This window comes from Sus scrofa, chromosome X (assembly GCF_054392235.1).
Source record: "Sus scrofa isolate SSC_HxYL_T2T_F1_AM1 chromosome X, Sscrofa_HxYL_maternal_Yorkshire_Landrace_v2.0, whole genome shotgun sequence".
NCBI classification, from domain to species: domain Eukaryota; kingdom Metazoa; phylum Chordata; class Mammalia; order Artiodactyla; family Suidae; genus Sus; species Sus scrofa.
In genome coordinates this window covers 90,074,842-90,090,141 of record NC_139401.1, presented here as the reverse complement: position 1 = coordinate 90,090,141, position 15,300 = coordinate 90,074,842, and the positions used below count along the sequence as shown (strand labels likewise).

The following is a 15,300-nucleotide window of genomic DNA, read 5'->3' as shown; positions in this document are numbered from 1 at the left end:
GGAAGTCCTAGCCACAGTAATTAGACAAACAAAAGAAATAAAAGGCATCCAAATAGGAAGAGAAGAGGTAAAACTGTCACTGTATGCAGATGACATGATACTATACATAGAAAACCCTAAGGACTCAACCCCAAAACTACTTGAACTGAACAATAAATTCAGCAAAGTAGCAGCATACAAGATTAACATTCAGAAGTCAGTTGCATTTCTGGATACTAACAATGAAATATTAGAAAAGGAATATAGAAAGACAATACCTTTTAAAATTGCATCTCACAAAATCAAAAACTTCAGAATACACCTGACCAAGGAGGTAAAAGGAATTATATGCCAAGAACTCTAAAACGTTAATCAAAGAAATCAAAGAAGATGTAAAGAAATGGAAAGATATTCCCTGCTCCTGGATTGGGAAAATCAATATTGTAAAAATTGCCATACTAGCCAAAGCAATCTGCAGATCCAATGCAATAACTATCAAATTACCCATGACATGTTTCACAGAACTAGAACAAACAATCCAAACATTTATACGGAACCACAAAAGACCCAGAATTGCCAAAGCAATCCTGAGAAACAAAAACCAAGCAGGAGGCATAACTTTCCCAGACTTCAAGAAATACTACAAAGCCACAGTCATCAAAACAGTGTGGTACTGGTATCAAAACAGACACACAGACCAATGGAACAGAATAGAGAACCCAGGAATAACCCCTGACACCTATGGACCATTAGTCTTTGACAAGGGAGGCAAGAACATAAAATGGGAAAAAGAAAGTCTATTCAGCAAGCATTGCTGGGAAACCTGGACAGCTGTATGCAAAGCAATGAAACGAGAACACACCCTCACACCATGCACAAAAATAAACTCCAAATGGCTGAAAGACTTAAATATACGACAGGACACCATCAAACTCCTAGAAGAAAACATAGGCAAAAAACTCTCTGACATCAACATCATGAATATTTTCTCAGGTCAGTCTCCCAAAGCAATAGAAATTCGAGCAAAAATAAACCCATGGGACCTCATCAAACTGAAAAGCTTTTGCACAGCAAAGGAAATCCAAAAGAAACCAAAAAGACAACTTACAGAATGGGAGAACATAGTTTCAAATGATGCAACTGACAAGGGCTTAATCTCTAGAATATATAAACAACTTATACAACCCAACAGCAAAAAAGCCAATCACACAATGGAAAAATGGGCAAAAGACCTGAATAGACTGTTCTCCAAAGAAGATACACAGATGGCCAGCAAACACATGAAAAAATGCTCAACATCGCTGATTATAAGAGAAATGCAAATCAAAACTACCATGAGATACCACCTCACACCAGTCAGAATGGCCATCATTAATAAGTCCACAGATAACAAGTGCTGGAGGGGCTGTGGAGAAAAGGGAACCCTCCTGCACTGTTATTGGGAATGTAAACTGGTACAGCCACTATGGAGAACAGTTTGGAGATACCTTAGAAATCTATACATAGAAATTCCATATGACCCCCCAATCCCACTCTTGGGCATCTATCCGGACAAAACTCTACTTAAAAGAGACACACACACCCGCATGTTCATTGCAGCACTCTTCACAATAGCCAGGACATGGAAACAACCGAAATGTCCATCGACAGAGGATTGGATTAGGAAGAAGTGGTATATATACACAATGGAATACTACTCAGCCATAAAAAAGAATGACATAATGCCATTTGCAGCAACATGGATAGAACTAGAGACTCTCATCCTGAGTGAAGTAAGTCAGAAAGAGAAAGACAAATACCATATGATATCACTTATAACAGGAATCTAATATCCAGCACAAATGAACCTTTCCACAGAAAAGAAAATCATGGACTTGGAGAAAAGACTTGTGGCTGCCCGGGGGGAGAGGGAGGAAGTGGGAGGGATCGGGAGCTTGGGGTTATTGGATACAACTTGGAATGGATTTACAAGGAGATCCTGCTGAGTAGCATTGAGAACTATGTCTTGATACTTATATTGCAACAGAACAAAGGGTGGGGGAAAAAAGTGTATACATGTAAGAGGAACTTGGTCCCCATGCTGTACAGAAGAAAAAAATTAAATAATAAAACAAGAAGAAAAAAAAAGATGTGTTTTAGGAGTTCCTGTTGTGGCTCAGTAGTTAACAAATCCGACTAGGAACCATGAGGTTTCGGGTTAAATCCCTGGCCTTGCTTAGTGGGTTAAGGATCCGGCGTTGCCATGAGTTGCAGTGTAGGTTGCAGACGCAGCTCAAATCCTGCATTGCTGTGGCTCTGGCGTAGGCTGATGGCTACAGCTCCAATTAGACTCCTAGCCTGGGAACCTCCATATGCCGAGGGAGTGGCCCTAGAAAGGACAAAAAGACCAAAAGAGAAAAAAAAAAAAAAAAGGATGTGTTTTAACAAAACATGATCACAATTAAAAATGTTAAGATGCTGAAAATATTGTGGTCTACAGAAATATGAGAATCAGAATTTATCTCAGAGAAGTTACATAATGAGTGGTTATAGCAGATATTTGATTAGTGGGCTATAAAAACACAAAATTCTAAATGGAAATTTCGACATACCTATTGTTTGTAGCACTTTCTCAAATGGCTGCACATTGTACTGTATATTTTTTTTATTTTTATTTATTTTTTTTGCCTTTTGCCTTTTCTAGGGCCGCACCTGCAGCATGTGGCGGTTCCCAGGCTAGGGATCTAATTGGAGCTGCAGCCTCCAGCCTACGCCAGAGCCACAGCAATGTGGGATCCAAGCCACACCTGTAACCTACACCACAGCTCACGGCAATGCCAGATCCTTAACCCACTGAGCAAGGCCAGGGATTGAACCCACAATCTCATGGTTACTAGTCGGATTTGTTAACCGCTGTGCTACGATGGCAACTCCACATTGTACTGTTTAGAAAAGAAAAATAAGCATTCTCTGATTGCAAATAATATACAAATTTTTCCCTCTAATTTTCAGGGAACAATTATATTCTAATTTCCCTAGCTGCTATAAACACGGTTTCTGGGGACCCAAGAATACATCTTACTGAAGTCATTATTTGTACAGAAGGGGTAGAGTTATGATTCTCTTCAACACCCTTGTCATAAAATTCCTAATTGTCTGAATGATAAAAAGCTAGATGCAATATTGGAATAGATGACTACTCAGGTATCTTCCAACTTTTATACTAGATATATCCATGATTCTAATATCATCCAGGTTTCATTTGCTAAGATTGGAGAAATGTGAAGGAAAAAGATGAATCTCACCTCTCTTCCTAGAACTCAAGTTGATCCTTAGAGATTAGAAAGAAATTCTATCACAAAGAAGGAATAGCTTAAGGAGACCAAATGATATGTTACACATCTTTAAATGTTTTACTTTGGTTTCAAGTAGCTTCTCTAGAGAGAAAAATGTTGCTTGGGAATGTTAAGTGCACACATACTTCGAAGAAAGGCAGCGTTCATTGCCTTTAAGAGATTTTTGAAGGTGAAAAGCAGAATATCAAATGAAAGAAGATTTTGATTAAGCAATTAAACGAAAAAGATGGGATCTTGGCATATCTTAATAAATACTCAAATGCTCAGAAAAGCCTTTTTGGGGACTGATGAAAATAAATACCGAATAGGAATAATCTTTAGAAATGTGAACAATGCATCCTAAGAGAAAAGACTTCAAACACTCACAATTTTTACCTTCCAAGAATTTGGCTGAAAGAAGCTCAAAAGGCAGGAAACTGGCATTTTAATATTCTGTTTGAAAAGGAGAAAGATAACTTACGAAAACAATTAATTTTTGCTGTGATCTGATAAAAGTTTCCCAAGTCTTCAGTGTTTTCCTATTTTAGGACATCACAGATGCATACTCAGTCATGTGTATCAAATTGTGTCCAGAAATAAGTAGACCCTACTTGTTAAAAGTATTCCCTGAAAGGGAAACCTACTATGTGGCAATGTCTATATAACATTTTCTTAAGAATTACAGTACCTGTAAACAATAATTGAGCTATATTAATGTGAATACATCTCAGAACTCCAAAAGGAAATGAAGAACAATTATTATCTTTGCCATATTTAACAATCTTAAGAATTATTTTTATCATCTAAATTCTCCTTAGGACTCAGGACTTGTACTTGTACGAGGGGCCTCCTGATTTCACTCTATAATCTAGGTAGGCAGGGCCAAGAATAAATGTAGAACCCAACAATGGCATGGAAAAGGCTGGGGGAAAGTGTTCAGCTGCAGTAAAGGCTGAATTTGGAAGTTCATCCTGCTAAATAGGGGATTATCAGAAAAGCAGAAATCTCAATCCTGACTACATCCAATCTCTTGGCATAGAACATGATGGAAGATAATATGAGAAAAAAGAATATGCACACACACACACACATATATATATGACTGGGTTACTTTGCTGTATAGCAGAGATGGCTACAAGGTTGTAAATCAACTATACTTTAATTTTTAAAAATAAATGAAAAAGAAATAGAGGCTGTCTGGCTCACAGACAAAAAGAAAAAAAAGAAAGAAAAACATTTTAAAAAAAAAGAAAGAAATCTAGTTCCCAGGTGAGGAAATATTTGGCAATCAAAATAAGAAAGCTGGATCCTGATAGCTAGCCAGAAGACGGAATCAGAGAGTTTTTAGACAGCAGTCCTCAGAATTCTAGGCATGAAAGGAAATACTATCCAAGAAATCTGTAGGGTAGTAGGCAGGCTAAGAGGTTGAAATCTAGAAATAGGGGATAAACATCAGTAGGACTGGTCTAATGCTGAGAGGTAGGGAGAGCTGAAATTCAGAGCCAACAGAAAGAATCCCTGGGCACCTCCAGTTCTGGGTCAGATTAGTATTAAAGAAAATGGGGTGAACAACAAAGGACTCAGTAGAGTAGTGAGTAGGTCCTAATTAGCAAAAGCTCATGCTATTTGCATCTTTTAACTGAATACTGTATGATATTTAAGGAACATTAAAGAATACATTTAATATATATTGGCAACCATAACACATAATAATAAATTAAACACCTGAGAGCCCATCACCCAGCCTCATTGCTACAAGTTAAAAAAGCCATTGACTCTCTATGTACTTCTTCCCCATTTCAATCCCCAAACTTTCTCCAAAGGTAATAAGTCCATTTGCAATTACATGTTTATTATCACTTGCTTTTCAAAATAGTCATATCACATATTTGTGTATTCTTTGTTCTTTGACAATGCCTGAAGCATATGGAAGTTCCCAGGCCAGGGATCAAACCCATACCACAGCAGTGACCTGAGACACAGCAGTGAAAATGCTGGATATTTAAGGCACTGAGCCACCAGGGAATTCCATATTCTTAAAAAATACATTATTTGTTTTGCTTGCTTTTTAAGCTTCATAAAAATGGAATTATACTATATATAGTCCATAGTGACTTACATTTTCACTATTTTTTTAAGATTTATCCACTTTTTATGTGTAAATTGTAATTCATTGTTTTTCAATGTGGTATGATATTTTGTCTCTTCAATATACCAAAATTTATTTATCCATTTATCCATTCTGCTAGCAATATGCTGAACAATGCTGCTATTAATGTTGCCTATACAATTCTCATAGTGAACATGTGCAAGAGTTCCTCTAAAACCTACTTCTAATTTGGAGTTCCTGGGCCATAGGGTTTTATAAATGTTTAATTTTGTAAGACAATACCAAATTTTTTTCCAAAGTGTGTGTCAAGCTTACTCCTCCCTCAGCAGATTGTGTTTCCATTGATCTTTCCTTGCCAATATTTGGTATTGTTAATCCTAATTTTTTCAGATGTGTAAAGTGCTACTTCATGATATTCTCAATTTGTGCTTCTCTGATAAGTAATGAGACAAATATCTTTTCATGTTTTTAGTCTCTGTACATGTTTCATCTTTTGAAAAATTTCTTTAGTAACTTTTGCCCATTCTAGCTATCGAGTTGTGGTTTTGACTTATGGATTTGTGTAGCTTCTAAAAATTATATTCCATAAACTAATTATTTCACAGTTATATGTATTATAAATACAGTAGCTTGATTTCAGGCTTGCCATTTCACTCCTAACAATGAACAGAAGTTCTCATTTTTAATGTAGTCTAATATAACATTCTTATCTTTTCTGGTTAGTATTTTTTTGCATCTGATTTAAAAAAATCTTATACACTGAGGCCATAAAAATATTCTCCCATTTTTGTCCTAAAAGTATATTTTATATTATTTTCCAAGTGAGCCAAGGGGAGAGAGTTGAAATTGAATGGAACAGGGAAATTTCAAGAATTTGACAAATTCTTCTGAGAGCTTATAATGTTCAAGTAATTGTACTAAGGGCTGGGTCTTTCATTATCTCATTTATGTTTGTCTCTTTAAATACAACATTTCTGTTTAACCTTTTGCTCTCCCAAATATCAGAAGTTTGTACTGATGATCATGACCTAGAGAGTAATTATAACAGATTTTTTATAGCCCATATGCCAATGTTTAATTGAGTTATGTCTAGTGCTCTGGTTCTATGTAGCTATTGTTACCCACCTCGCCCCACAGGTAGGCCCTGGATTTTTTAGATTTCACAGAAAATCTAGGCTATTTTTGCAGGGTAGAGATTGTAAATATATAAAAAGTGCCTTCCATGCTTTACAAAGGATGCTTCATTAATTTATGTTTTGGAAGGAGGAAAAAGCAACTACGTGGTAATCTGGAATAACGAAAACGAAAAAACACTTTAGGTTTTTCTAGAAGTTTTATTCAAGGTATTTGACTTGATGCCTTATTTTCTTTCCAAAGCCAATGGAGAACCATTGCATCAAATAAGCAAGCTCCCCATACCCCCTGAGGTATTAGACTAGGAAGTGTTTAGATGGCAAAACAAACAAATTTAAAAAATTCACAATGGAGCTAGACATCTTTATTTCTGTGTAGTACAGAGGATATTGTGATATTCCTTACAGATAGTTTCTATTAAAATAAGGAGCACTCTAATAAATATGCTGTGATAGTTATCTCCCAGATGAAGGTGATGGCATATCTCAGAATGGTCTCTTGTCCAAAGAAGTGACTTCAAGTTCTGGGAACTGGCAAACATTTCTTGTGTAGTATTTATGATGTGGACTTAAATTATATTTGCTATGGATGTGTTCTGAATATAAACTAAGGATATTAAATAATTGCTTTCCTCTCAGAGAAGCTAACATTTCTCTTTTCCATTTCTTTTCAAGTGCCTACTTGGCCTAGGAGCAGAAGAAAGCTAAGTATATGACTTTGTGCTTGGAGATTAATATCTATCAATTCATTTTGACAAACTCACTCTTCTATTGATTCCCAGAAAACCTCAAGCTTCAGATGCTTATGAATTAAAAAACTATAGGTCAGACTATTGTACCTATTCAATTCTTTCAGTAAAAGGTCATCAGAAGGACTGTTTAGGCTTGACTTTGGGAACTTTGAACACAAATACCTATGATGGGGCTTATAATGCTGACGTCATTACCACCCCATATCCAGAGATACAATATTCAGAACTCATGTCTATAAAATGGACTCATAAATGGAAACACCTTCAGAATAAGAGAGATTAAGAGAGAACATGATCCTTCAGTCCAAAGACATGTTGGTGTTTATAGGATTTCTGGCTATTGGAAACTCAGTTGAGACCCATTGGCCATGTTTCAGAATGATCCACCTCATCTCCCACTATTCACTGTCAGTGCTATGCCATATCATTCTGAGATCCAAGTACACTGTATATTTATCACAGTTCTGATCCCCTGCTTTGTGGGTGGCTTGCCTCAGCTCACAACACAGATATTATCTACCTTCCACAGATAAGACACATGATAAAATTCACAAGAACAAGACTCCTGGTAAGACAGCAGTGTCTTTGAAACATAATCAGTTTATTTTATTTTATTTTAAAAGTCGTAATTTTTATCACTAAAATGTTCCTGCAATAGAGAAGCAACTTTTATAATAGCAGTGATATGATATTACATTTGGAAAATTCTTTACACTTTCTAAAGCCCTTTTAATGTGTATTGTCTTATCTGATCCCTATACCATGCAGCCCAATTAACAGGTGAGAAACTAATACCAAGAGAAGCTTAAGAGACTTTCTTGGACACAAAAATTTTTGTAAAGCATTAGACCACACCTAAGGACCCAGATTATTGCCCTTACTTCTTTAAATTATGGTGATTTGAAATAATCTGATTTTCCTGAATTTTTTCTTCTGAGTCACAGCATAACAAAAAAAGTGCTATAGAATGCACATGGTACCTAAGACCTCCATCTCCACTTCAACCACAGCAATCCTGCTTTTTTCCAATTATTTTATATTTGAGCTCTGTATAGTATTTAGGAAAAAATAGCATTTGGGTACAAAAAGAATAAAAAGGTTTAAAAGCCACGGGAGTAAGTTATCTTCATCTCCGAATTTCTTCCTCTGAGTAGTCAAGTGCTAATCAGTGAAAGGTCCATCTGTTCCCCATTTATGGCTTCATTGTTGCTGTAGTATATTATTGTCGTTTTGGCCATTTAGTCATCTATAAAATAAAATCATCCTATTTTCACTAACAAGTACAACTGTAAATTTCTAAACACTCACATACACATGTGGTTTTGATTTAGCATCTGTATGTTTGAAGACCATGATCATATAATCTTGCAACTAACAGAGAATCCAGGTTTCCCCATTCAATTTTAGCAAGTCGATGGTTCATAACAACAACTAGGACACTTTTATTCACGGCTAAGTGATACAGACTTGTACAGGTACTGATGATGTCATGAGCTGTCATCAAGCTGTGTGGAGAAGAGGTGTGGTGGTTTAAGAAAAAGATGTGAAGAGCAAGCAGATTTTAATGTATCTGAAAGTTTCTTATTTGCACTAGGGAGAGGTTTAACCTATTTTTCTAGGTAGCAAGGGCAAAATCATAGATATAAAGTAACAGTTCAAAAACACTGCCTTATACAAGCAGCAAATAATTGGAAAATGAAAAACAAATGTTTTTACCTAGTTGCAAAAATATATAATGGACAAGAATGAATTTAGCAAAAGGTAGGTAAGACCTCTAACCTGAAAACTATAAAACATTGTGAAGAAATGCAAAAGGACCCAAGTAAATGGAAATTGAAACAATCAAATTGTTAAGATGCGTCTGTTGCTGCATAACTAATTACCACAAACTTAGTGGCTTAAAACAACACAATTATTATCTAACAGTTTTTGTGAGTCAGGAACCTAAGCACATCATAACTGGGTCCTCCACCTAGAATTTCACATGACTGCAATCAAAGTGGGATGCCTTTTTATCTTAAGGCGCAAGTGGGGAAGAATCTACTTTAGATATCATCCAAGTTGTTGGAAGAATTAATTTCCTTGTGGTTGTGGAATTGAGGGTCCCAATTTCTGTTTACTATTTGCTGGAGGTTACCTTTATCCCCTTGCCATGTTGTCTTCCAAATATGAGTGTTTATTTCTTCCAAGCTGAGTAGGGAGAGAGTCTCTAGAAAGAGAATACTAGCAAGAGGGACTCTTATGACAAAAAATCATGGGAGTGGCATATTGTCACTTTTAGTATATTTGTGGGTTAGGATGAAATCTAAAGTATTCCCTATACTCACTGGGAGGGGCTTATACAAGCACATGAACACCAAGTATGAGGACAATCGGAGAACACCCTGGAGTTTGCCCACCACAATGTTCACTGTTCACAGAAGCTTTATTTATAATATCAAAAAACTAGAAAGTGCCAAAGGGTTGGAAAGAAGGAAAACTTGGAGAAACAAACCATGTATTATATGTAGAAAAGAATTCTACTCGATGATAAGGAAGTAACTATTGATATATTCAGCAGAATACTAAGCCGCATTTGTTCAAGGCAGAAAACAACTATTGAGGATTCATTAACTGAATGGAGACTACAGAATTTGCAAAGTACTAGTAGTCATTCAAACTCTGATTGACCAGATAGAAAAGACATTACTGAGAAAAGATTCAGATAAGATATTCACATAAGATTTAATTGTACCCCCAAGGCATAAGGCTACTTCTGAAAGCAGCTCTTTTGCCCCTTTCCTGTTTAATCATTTCTGTTCCCTTCTAACCTTGAAAGAACCTAATTATAGGAATGAGATCACTAAGCAATTGAAACTAACTCCTAACTTAGGCTCTCCTAACTTATGCACACCATGATTTACCTGACCTATTGATTCTTTTCTTAGATGAAATAATTAAGTAGTTAAAGAATGACTAGCTTGCTATCACCAAAAGTCCACTAAGGGATCCTGAAGGCAGATGACATGTGCAAGATGATATCTGAAGAGAGAGTCAGTCAGTCTGCCCTCAATGGAGAATGATGCAGAACCCAACCTCCCACCTCCATGATTCACTGAGATTCTCTCCCACCCCACCTCCCCACCCCCACCTTTTCAAACATCCCAATGGCACCTTTGAAAACTGCCATGGCTGAACAGAATTTTTGGAGTTGGTTTCAGGACACGAGTCTACATTATCTCCTAAATTTCCTGCTTTTCTGATTAAAGCGATTTTCCTTTCTGCTGATACTTGCCTCCTGAATTATTGGCTTTTGAGTAGCAAGTAGCCAAACCTGAGTTCAGTAACACCTCAACTCTAGAATAAGCACTGCTCTATACCTGTCTGAACAAAGCTTAAACCATGCCTCAAAAAAATCAGGCTGGGGTCACCATGCTGTAGAGTAGAAAAAAAAAATAATGTATTCAGGAAATAAAAACAAATTAATTTTTTAAAATGAAATGAATCATACAGAAAGAGGAAAAAAAAATCAGGCTGGTACACGAGTAAACTAATTACCTACCAGAACAAAATTCTACATGCCCATAAGTAAAGCATTGAAGAACTGATAAAATATTCAGAAGGAAAAATACATTTATTTTAATAACCAGAGAGCTGCCCATTTTCCAATGAGGGTCCTGTATTTTTTTTTTCAGTATTGCATAAATTGTTTTATGTAGGCTCAGTATGGCTGTTGACTCTTACTGGTGACAATAATTCCCTAGTGAAAATAAAACATGATAGTATAATGATACACAACAAATACACATTTTGTTAGTCCACAACACCTGAAAAGATGGCAACTCGAAATGTAAGGACATGTACTCCTCAAGAATGAATGAAACCTGAAGTTGGAACTCATAATGTTTCCAAGAATACATTGAAAATTTTAAGGTACTTTGGGCCATGATAATACTGTAGATAACTTCTGTCATAGCCATTGCACTTCAATGTATACAAAACAATTTCTGATTCTGATTGGTCAAGTGAAACCATTCATCTTACTAGTTTTGTTTATGTTCCAAAGTCCTGTTGATTTTGTGCAAAAACAGCAAACATACATCTTGACACTTTGAGAAGGCTAAAACTGGAAGATGATAACCACCATGCCATCAAGGATGAAACTATATTGTAGGGTAGCTTCATAACAATAATTGTCACTTACACAGCATTTTTTAGGATATGAAACAGCTGTCAATCACCAGCATTTATAAATCTATTTGATGATTTGTGATACTCAGTTAAAAACCTGGAATTTTCATCCAACATTTTAAGAAAGATGAAGCATCTCAGAAACACTTTTTATAGAACGTGCCTCAAATATTTGAAGAAGGAAGAGAAAAAGCCTGAGGTGGTAAAGTCTCTGCTTTCTTCACAGGGCCTACCTGATTTGTGATTTCCATGTTTTCTGCAAGAGCTTAATTGAACCACATTGTTTTGACTTTTCACTTTCAATTAACATCCTTTAAAAAGCATGAACTCACAGAGCCTGGTTTGGCAGTTTCATACTTAACAAGAAAGTTTCTGCATGTCTATTTTGAATTTAAGTGGAAATGCTGTAGCTATCAAGTTACAACTGAAAGAAATGAGTACTGAACTGTCTTAAGTTTATTTCTATTAGAGTAGGGTACTTGAATTTAATGTAGCTAAAATAATGTCTCTCTCTGTTATTTAGAAATATGTGTTTTGTATGTAGTGTTTTGATTCTAGGCTACATAAAATAGGATACACTCAAACATGCAATACTGCTGTATCAAAAATATCATTAGGAAAATCATTTCATTTGTGAAAATATGGACTTATTCCAGCGTGGTACTTCCTCTTAGCATACTTAAGATATATGTGATATACATCAAGAAAGTAAGACACTGCACTTTTCTACGAGCAGATTATTATTGGTAAAGATGAGCTTTCTTTGGTTCTGGGAAATGTTAGATGGAGGCTCTTTCACCACACAGCTGTACTTCATAAAGAAGAAAAATGTTTGATATGGCCGTGCACAAGTTGGAGGATCATAAAATCCTTCAAAGGCCACTAGTTTTATCTTACAAATGTAAAATAAATAAGTCTGAACCTTATCATTTACATTTGCCAGGATCAAATGCACATAATCACATGGGTCTGAATTCTGACATAGAATTCTGACTCTTTTTTCCTTTTTAACAATGGCAAGAGAATCTATCCCTACAACAATATTTAACTCAGTATATACCTTCCAATGCTTTAGCAACACTGCTCAAGTGGATCTGAAAGGTAGGCTATGTTGTTGAAAGAGTCTGTAAATTATAAGCCAAGATCATGGATATTCAAGTCATGCTTCATGTGACCAATAGCTTAAAACACTTTAAATAGAGAATAAGTATTAATGAGGTCAAGTGAAACAATTTCTCTAAGAAACCTTTTTTCATTTTTTTGTATGCCAGTCTTAAACATGGTGCAAAATGACATTTAATTGTGTTAAAAGCTTCACACTTATGCAATCTAAGATCCTAAGAACTCTTACTTATATCTTGACCCCATTTAAGAAAGTATGATCCTCCCTGGAGCTGTATAGAGATAGACTGGTCTCATCAGAATCCAAAACTAAGGTAAAGTCAAAGAAAAGTCTGCCAGCAAAGTTGGAAAGAATCATCGTTTATGGATCATTGTTTCCTCTGGGATGAATATATTGATACATACTACCTTCTGCGATACTAAGATTTAAGAGCTACAAGACTTGTATGATAAGAACATAACCCATTTATGAGCAAAAAATACAATTAGCAGGTGACAGTTTGCAAACTATGAAAAGGTAACACATATACATTTATTTTTTCATATTCTGCAACGTTACATCTTTACACTCAGCCCTTCCCAAATCTCCAGGGATAATTCACACCATCATACTCTCAAGACTTAAGAATAAAAATAATGTTTTGGCTCAAAGACATAATACCTCACATAAAGCATTTCCTCAAAAAATAAATAAATAAATAAATAAATAACAAGCCAAAGGACTGGTTTCATCAGTTGATGTGGTGCTTAGAGTGCTACACAATTCTCTATCATCCTTTCCATTTCAGCATTTGAGAGAAGAGTATTCAAACATTTTAAAACTAATAGGGAAACTTTTAAGACATAAAAGAATATTTGATTGGTGCCTTTCTCCAATAACTGAATTTAAAATTGTGGAAAACTAAAGAACAAATGAAATGAAGAATGGTTAGGAATTGCCACTTGAAGACTTTGAAGTAAAAGCTGAAGAAACGAATGAGTTCTGTTAAGGTACTGAGTCATGCTGTCTCAGAGAGGCCATAGACTCAAAAGCATATGGTCAAGTTTCCAGAAGGAAATCATCTTCACCTTGAAGTGCTCACCGCTGTATGGCCCAAGTTGCTTTGGAAATGACAAGGAGGGACTATGTAATATGAATCCCTGTCAGGGAGCTCTGGCAATAATATTCTGGCTCAAGCCAGCACACTCGAAATGCCTCCTATCAAAACAGCACCATGACTATATGGTGCCAAATAAAACTGAGCAGCTGAAGTTGGGATCATGAAAACACTGCATATTAATAAACAATTCACATTATATTATTCTTTATCTCAGAGTAAAGTAGAGTAGGTCTCAGGCTGGGCAGCACCCATATCCAAGAACAATGAGAGGGAAAAAAATGAAACTGAAGGGACACAATAAAAAAATAAGCCAGAGAGGTTTTACCAGAGAGTCAGCATGAGGACAGGTAGAAAAATATGGTACATTTCTATTCTTGCCATCGGCAACAGCAGTAATCCCCACAGTCCCCCAAGTTTGTGCTAAACCTTCAAAGCAGGCTAATAAATCCTTTCACAAATTTTCTTAAAGCTGTGACAGTGACAACAAAGCAGAGAGCATTTCCTTACAAAGTTTGGGTAAGGAAATTGGGCAACCTTATATAGATTAAGAATTTTTCAAGAATCCGTAGTACTAGAGTATTTCTGTGGGTTTGAAGAATTTACTGAGCGAATGCACATAGTGCAAAAAAGAGGGGGATAAGTTTAGGCATATCTCTACCTTGATAAGTCAGTGCCAGATGGTATGACATGATTCTGGTCTTTTCCTACCAAATGACAAAATGGTGTCTGGTAAATATTTATTAAGATCCTTTTCCACAAACTCTATTAGGACAACTTTCTGCTGCATTTGATTATATTACTGCTGGAAATCATCCCACAAATCCTGAGTTGTTAGACTCGGCGCAAGTGGCAACACTTGTGTTTCATCCTAGAGAAACTGCCCACTTACCTCACGTCCTTTTGCAACAATTCAGCCTGCAGTGGGGAAAATGTTGAAATTGTACAAAGGAACAATGTCTGATTTTTGCTTCTCAATTTTTACACAGTCAATTTTTTGTTCAAAAGTGATGCTCAGAGTTTGTGCTCAAGGGATGTCAAATTGTCAGAATTCACTTCCTGCAAGTTTCTCTTGCACAGGAGTCTGCTTTGTTTAAGAAGCTCTCTTCGATGTCAACACAGCACTTTTGATGTTTGCAGTAGCTGTTGTTGCTTTCCTCACTTATGGCCACGAATACCGTGTTTTCTACTTGCAGTTTTCACACGGTTACATATAATATTTTGGAAAGACTGTTCTTTGCATGCTTCTTTGCACTTTCCCTAGTTTGAATGAACTTATTACCCCTTGTTGATTTCTACATTTGTTTTCTCACACTTTTTCTTAATAGATGAATTATTTATTTTGAGAAGATGGAATATTCTGTTCCATTAGGTGAGGGCATCCAGGGGATTTGTGCATGCAAAGTCTCAAAATAAGACAGTTCATTCACTTATTCAAGTATTTTTGCATTTTCGGCTATACCCTCTATTAGAGATAGGAAAATAAATAAGGCAGAGGATCTGCCTTATGAAATTCTTGTTCTGGCTTAACTATGATAGATAGTAATAGGTGCTATAAGTGGTGATGAAGGATCTAACTCTTGGAGCAGGGGAAATATTGTGAGTCCTATAAGAAGAGCAATA

At 36.0% G+C, this 15,300-nt stretch overlaps 1 protein-coding gene across 1 annotated transcript in view; it reads right to left on the bottom strand.

Moving 5' to 3' along the window:
* Positions 1–2,626: 2,626 nt before the first annotated feature.
* DIAPH2 (diaphanous related formin 2) overlaps positions 2,627–15,300 on the bottom strand; it is a 1,391,236-nt gene continuing 1,378,562 nt past the window's right edge. Inside the window, exon 19 of the transcript XR_014834656.1 lies at positions 2,627–2,694. The gene's annotated coding sequence lies outside the window, so the exon portion shown is untranslated. The remainder of the gene's footprint in view (positions 2,695–15,300) is intronic.